The sequence below is a fragment of the Rhea pennata genome, chromosome 5 (genome assembly GCF_028389875.1).
Source record: "Rhea pennata isolate bPtePen1 chromosome 5, bPtePen1.pri, whole genome shotgun sequence".
Lineage (NCBI taxonomy): Eukaryota > Metazoa > Chordata > Aves > Rheiformes > Rheidae > Rhea > Rhea pennata.
Window position 1 is genome coordinate 37,887,076 of NC_084667.1, and position 7,391 is coordinate 37,894,466.

The window sequence follows — 7,391 nt, forward strand, 5'->3', positions numbered from 1 at the left end:
ACCTGCCCCTCCTCTGTGGGCAGCTGAGATACAGCTGTGCTCTTTGGCAATCACTGCAGAGGTTGCCCATCTATGGGTCTGCACTTCCTACAGGTCTGAGGAAAACTTTAATGCGTGTTTACTGTGCTAGAGTCCTTTGCAACCCGTAACTTTACTCCTATGTGAAGCCTAATGATTACATGGGACTGGACATTCATGAGAAGCTATAGGATCAGGTCCTCTGCCTTGTTCCCACTAAAACTGAGTTAGTTTGTTGCTCCATAGAAGATGGCCTGTTTGAAAGGCTGGTGTCCATTTGAACTCAAGTTACTTAAAAAAAATATTCTGTCATGCTGAAAGTAGTTCAGATGCTGCAGATGATTCTGAGTGTGCTAGTTTGTGGGGGGGTTTAATACATATTTTCCTTTAAATTATTGTGTAAAAGATATTGCCATCTTTTACACCCATCTGCCCTCCCACTCAGCAGAAACTGGCCATTGAATGTGCTTAATATATTGCCTGAAGGTGTTCCTCACCTCCAAAAGATAGTTTCAGTTATTGCACTTTGAAGTCCTGTTTAAAGGCAGGTAAAAAGAACAACTCAGACAAAAGCTTGTTTCCAATTTGCTCTATTTGCTATCCACCACTACCACAACAAAAAACAATACAAACCTTCTCTTCCTTCTCAGTCAAAATAGAAAACTGTGGCCTATATAGGACAGAGAAATTAACTTTCCTATTGTTGCAAGAAGTGACACGAGGTCTTCAGACATCCGGTCGCTCTGGTTTTACCATCCATCTGAAAGATGGTCCTGCCAGCAGCTCAGTACACCTTTAATTCCTTGTAAGAAGCATGTCAGAAAGCAAAGAAAGGAACTATTTAGGAATTAAAATACTAGACATTAGTCCCCAACCAATACCTCCTGCAGCTACAGGCTGGCATGAGCTTAAACCAGCAGAAACTAGGTTAGATCCACATCCAAATTACATAATCTTTTAGCATCACTGCTAATGGCAGTACCATCCCCAGATGTAGTGCTAAATACAAGGTGCTCTACTTTCAACCAAACCTATAACAAAGGCAAGTGTAGTGTTTGCTGTACATCATTCATCTTCTGCCAACAGCTTGACAGCTGGAGTACCCCAAGAAGGTCCTCAGTACTCACAATGACATTCACCTCTAATTTTTCCATGAGAATAGCATTATCCTTTCCAGGGACTGTTCTGCTATGAAAGATCACTTCAGGCACCTCTCATGGAGAACTGGAGAGGTGCCTGAGGACTGGAAGAAAGCCAGTGTCACTCCAGTCTTCAAAAAAGGCAAGAAGGAGGACCCAGGCAACTATAGGCTGGTCAGCCTCACCTCCATCCCTGGAAAGGTGATGGAACAGCTCATTCTGGATGTCATCTCCAGACATATGAAGGAAAAGAAGGTGATCAGGAGTAGCCAGCATGGATTCACCAAGGGGAAGTCCTGCTTAACTAACCTGATAGTCTTCTGTGATGGCATGACTGGCTGGGTAGATGAGGGGAGAGCAGTGGATGTTGTGTACCTTGACTTCAGCAAGGCTTTTGATGCTGTCTCCCATAACATCCTCCTAGATAAGCTCAGGAAGTGTGGGTTAGAGGAGCGGGCTGTGAGGTGGATTGAGAACTGGCTGAATGGCAGAGCTCAGAGGGTCGTCATCAGAGGTGTGGAGTCTAGTTGGAGGCCTGTGGCTAGTGGAGTTCCCCAAGGCTCTATGCTGGGCCCATCCTGTTCAACTTCTTCATCAACGACCTGGACGAGGGGACGGAGTGCCTCCTCAGCAAATTTGCCGGTGATACCAAGCTGGGAGGAGTGGCTGATACACCAGAGGGCTGTGCTGCCATTCAGAGAGACCTGGAGAGGCTGGAGAGCTGGGCGGAGAAGAACCTTGTGAGGTTCAACAAGGGCAAGTGCAGAGTCCTGCACCTCGGGAAGAATGACCCTAGGCACCAGTACAAGCAGGGGTCTGACCTTGTGGAGAGCAGCTCTGCAGAGAAGGACCTGGGAGTGCTGGTGGATGACAAGCTGACCGTGAGCCAGCCATGTGCCCTTGTGGCCAAGAAGGCCAATGGTCTCCTGGGGTGCATTAGGAAGAGTGTTGCTGGCAGGTCGAGGGAGGTGATCCTGCCCCTCTCCTCAGCCCTGCGGAGGCCTCATCTCGAGTACTGCGTCCAGTTCTGGGCTCCCCAGTACAAGAGAGACATGGAGCTACTGGGGAGAGTCCAGCATAGGGCTGCGAAGATGATCAGAGGGCTGGAGCACCTGCCCTACGAGGAACGGCAGCGAGAGCTGGGCCTGTTCAGCCTGGGGAAGAGAAGGCTGTGGGGGGATCTTATCAATGTGTACAAGTACCTGACGGGAGGGTGTCAAGGCGACAGGGACAAACTCTCTTCAGTTGTCCCATGTGACAGGACAAGAGGCAATGGGCAGAAACTGAAGCACAGGAAGTTCCGCCTGACCGCGAGGGGGAATTTCTTCTCTGTGAGAGTGATGGAGCACTGGCACAGGCTGCCCAGAGAGGTGGTGGAATCTCCTTCTCTGGAGATATTCAAAACCCGCTGGATGCACCCCTGTCTAACATGCTCTAGGTGATCCTGCTTGAGCAAGGGGATTGGACTAGATGATCTCCAGAGGCCCCCTTCCAGCCTTACCGATTCTATGATTCTAACTTAATGTCCAGTATTTACCATGTCCTTGATGAGCTCAAGTAGAGAGACTTGAGCATGCTGTGATCCATTTAAACTAAGAACATTTCAACCCAAGTATGTTTGTACCAATTTTTGTTTTGTTTATACTTTTGTATTTTAAAATGAGTCCCTTCTACTATCAAGACCTCCAGACTTTATTAATTCCAAGATTATTTTAAAAATAGTAGAATTTCATTTCTTCCCAGAACAGCACTGTACTTTGTATTCACATTCAATTTAGTTTATTATCCCTTCATTCTTCTGTTGTAACATAAAAAGGATGGTAGTCCTGCTCTGTGAGTTGTTCCTGAGAGACATCTCTGAGTTCAGTGGAAAACAGAAGCTTAAAAGACCCCTTTGAGGTCAGGAGAGGTGGTATAAATGAGAGTTAAAGTGATGTCAAACAGAAATGGCACTTTGGGCTTACATACCTTCAGGGCACTAAGCAGCCATGGACATGAGAGGGGCCCAGTTGTCGTTCCATGTGAGTTGCACAGGTCTCGTCTCGTCTGAATGTGCAAACTTGAGATCAGCTTGATTGCAATGGCAAGCACACAGCACTTCTTAGACCAGTGTCTGAAATCATACTGCAGAGTGCTTCTTTTATAAATGTGGGTAATAACATCTATTTTTTCCATCCTTTTACCTGTCTTGCCTACTTAAAGGGCAAACTGATGCAAGCAGACCCATTTCTCACTAGGTATTTATGCAGCATTGCATTTTATATAGTGAGGCTCTGTTTTGGAGGTTGCTGTTGTAAGAACCTAAGAAACTTTGTATTGGAACAGACCAGTGATGGATCTATCCAGCCTGGGCTCCAGCAGCACCATTAGCAGATTCTGTTCAGGAAGAGCACACAAGCCTAGCCACTCTTTGAGGTCCATTCCCAGCACCTGTAGTCATTGATTAGGGATGTTAGGGAGTCATTTCTGCCTCTTCCTTGTTCATAGACATGTTGCCCATGAATTTGTCTAACCCCTTTTTGAAACTGTTCATACTGTTTCCCTTTAAAATGTGCTATGACTACAGATTCCAGAAGTTCACTATCTGTTATATATAAAAAAAGCATGTTATTGTATCTGGCCTAAACCAGTCTGTTAAGAGTTTTAGAGAGTGATCTCTAGTTGTAAGAGTGTGTGATATGGTGAACAACAGGTTTGCATTCATCTTATTTCTACTTAGCCTTCTCCTTGCTTAACTGAAATCTCTGTTCTTTCAGTCTCTTCTTGTAAGACAGCTGTACCATCCTACTGATCATTTTAACTATCCTTCTCTGTACCTTCTCTAAGCCTGTTATGTCCTTCTGGAGATGCTGAGTCCAGGACTGCACCCATTAGCCAGGATGTGGGTGCAGCTGGGTTTTACATATTGGCAAAATGCGGGACTCGGCATTGTTCCTAACACCCTTCCTGATGATGCCCAACAATTTGATGGCTTTTTTGGCTGACACTGTAATTGAGCTGATGAATGAAGCTGTGAATAACTAATGAGAATATGCTATTGTGATTGAGGCTGGCTGTGGTATGCAGTTAAATATAACTGTTCCTTTTTTTTTCTTCCTTTTAGAGACTGTATTTAATTGCATTGTATTTAATCTTATCACCCAAGGTGACTGCTCCATTTGGATAGCTTTGGGTCACTGTATGTGTTTGCAGTCTACCTTTTCTTTCTGCCTGGAGCATTGGTAGTACACCCTACCTAAAGCAGAGCACCCATAAGTAATACGCCTGCACATTCCTCTTGGATTTGTGTGCTAGAGCCTAAGGCCACTTTTGAACTTAGGCCTCTTGTTCAGCAACTTGATTATAAGGATGTGGAAATGCTTCTCTCTGACACCTCCTTTTCAAGAAGTTTTATGACTCTGATGCACAAATTAACTTCTAGATGAAAGTGAAATAGAAGCTTTAGCCCAGGAGCAACACCTACCTAGATTTATAATCCTGTCAAATATATAGCTTTAATAAAAGCTTGTAGAGTAAACTAAACTAGTAACAAGCTGTGAAGAGCCTATGGCCCAATATCCAATCCTGAGCCTCTAATTCCCAGGGAATTATTTACATTGTGATGGTTATTGCTTCTGAATGATTAACACCTGTAAGACTTTAAAATTTGGGGCTAATATCTCTTTTCCATTTTCAGCATGTGAAGTCCTTAATTCTGGCATGAATCACAGCTCTCTGCCATCCAGCTCTTCCCTGAGGTCTGCATGGCTAGCATTCTACCAGAGCATGTTATAGAGTGCAGACACTGATCCAAGAAGGCTATCAAGTAGTCTTCTTCCACAGAGCTCTTAAAATCTGACTAGAATAGCTCATTTGGAACATTCATCCAAGAATTTTAAAGAATGTCTTGGAGAGATAAGCATTTCATCAGAAGCAGTATATACCAAAAAAGTTTGATTTCTATGATTTTCTTTTTCTGTGAAAAATCAAATGGAAATTGCACTTCTGTTTTACATTACAAAATAATTACACTTTTTAGTACCTCATGTTTCCTGGCTTTTCTTTTCATAGATTGGTCACCTTCTTCAGCACATCTGAGCCTATTAAAATGTCAATGAATCTTGATAGTTCGCTTCTTCAGTCCAAACAGAGTTATGTCACTGATTGCCAGCTCCTTGCACCCAGGCAATGACTCTGGAAAGGAGGTCAGTAAGAATCAGTGAGAGGGAACGGTGTGCACTAAAACGCCGCACCTCCTACACTGTCTCTATGCTAGTTCACTCTCACAGTGTAAGAAATCCTGCTGATGACAATGCAACTATTCACTACATATATATATATATATATATATAACAGTCCTAGAAATACTCTGCTTAGATATCTCTACATGCAAATTTCACAGCATTAATATAGTCCCCTTCTGTTGTAGGAGCGCCAGAGGTAAGACTCTCCTCTAGAACCTCATAGGCCTCCTGGTTTAGGTACCTGGTGTATGAGCAGCCATGAGGACTTGGCCAGAAGTGTTGTATGGACAAGTAATTAAATGTCAAAACTTGTATGTATCTGAAAAGCCTCATTAGCTATTTTGAATCCTGACAGACAAGGTTTGGTAAAAGAGATTTAGCTTCCTGTAGTGATCATACAACTTGCTCTCTGGAGCAGTGAATTAACATACTTTAGAAAGTGTAATGCCCATTGCTTTTAAGATGGGTTATATGACCCACAAAAGAGAGAAAAATAAGTGGACTTGTACAGTCTGGAGATGGCAACACCAGTCTGAAGATGCTTGTAAATTTGAACAGGTCAGAATCCCTATTCTTGGCTATCTCAATGCTTTATTATTTAATTTTTTTTTCCCTAAGGGCTGGATGCTATCACCACTAAAATCAGTGGAAGGATTCCCACTGAATTTCAGGGTAGTCAGATTAGTTACTAGGCTGTCATACTAGAAAGGCTTACAGTTCAAAAAAGGAAAAATACTGTCCTCTCAACGAGTTTGACCCATGAATGACCAAATGTGATCAGCCAAGTGCAATTGCATAGGGTAACTTTTTCTGGTGTTGTATAGTGGCTGTATTTCAGAAACAAGTGAAACCCGACCTGGACAGGAGCTGGAATTTGGCACCTTGTGCTCATCGGGGCTCTGTGCAGGCACTGGGAACTCCTTTAAGTCAGAGCTGTAGTCTCCATATTGCAGGGCTTGATCAGCAGAAGTTATCTCAGTGTAACTGTTCTTCTGCAGCCAGTGACCTTTGGCAGGGGGGTGGTTTACCAGGCAGAACATTCAGCTAGAAAACAATGTTGAGATGCCTTGCAATGAGTGGGAAGTACGGAAAACAAACAGCACAAGGAGTTTATTAATGGACTTTGTATAGTGTTTATTTCCTTATTTGAATTGCTCTGTTACTTACTTACTAAAATTACAGAACCTCTAACTGTCCCATGGTGAATCCATGCTTTTTATCCACAACAACCCGATTAGATACATTATTTACTTTATAATTTTTATCTGAAAAGATGTGGTAATAGTTTAATAAGAAAATGTTCTAAAGCACCCTATTTAAATATCACAGAATCAGTATGGTTGGAAGGGACCTCTGGAGATCATCTAGTCCAACCCCAAAAAATATTTTGCTGAAGTAATTATCTCCTGCAAATCTTACCAATGTGAAGGGATGCCCCCACGTTGTTTATCTAACTGAGACCGTAAATCTCAGCCTCCCAAAGCATTTGAAGTGTGCACGTGCACTTACTCCTGTGCGTCTTCCCTTGTGCTCTTGTGGCAACTGTTGCCTCCATGTTCCTGTGTTTTGAAGGCTCGGGAAAGCCAGGGAGTTGCAGATGTGAGCTCAGACCTTTGAGAAACTGAAGGCTGCCATTGTGAATGCGGTGTGAGCTGAGCTGTCTCTCTCATCCAAGACGAACGAAACCTGAAACAGCGCGTTAATCCTGGGAAGTAAGTTCGATGGTTAACGCGCTGGTGTTCAGTAAGGCCGTGCCCCACTGATGCCACCGACAAAAATGCCTAAAGCAGCGCCCCGAGGGGGCAGGACTTGCTCGGCGGGAGACTCGCACCGCGGGCCGGGGCGCTTCTTTGCGGGAAGAACAGAGCCTCCTTCCCGGGGTCGGGGCCGGGGCCGGGGGCGGGCGGCGGCGCGGCTCTGCCGGCCCCGCCGCTGCCCCCGGGCGCCCGCGGAGGGCGGGAAGCTTTCGGGGGGCGCCGCTTGGCCGGCGGCGCCGCGGTGGGGGGGCTGC

At 44.7% G+C, this 7,391-nt stretch overlaps 1 long non-coding RNA gene across 1 annotated transcript; it reads right to left on the minus strand.

The window, feature by feature from the left end:
- Positions 1 to 599: 599 nt before the first annotated feature.
- Positions 600 to 5,365, minus strand: LOC134141609 (uncharacterized). The gene is made up of 3 exons (XR_009958670.1): positions 5,179 to 5,365; positions 3,126 to 3,203; positions 600 to 820 (listed from the first exon to the last, which is right to left on the minus strand). It is a non-coding gene; the product is annotated as an uncharacterized LOC134141609 (long non-coding RNA).
- Positions 5,366 to 7,391: the final 2,026 nt, after the last annotated feature.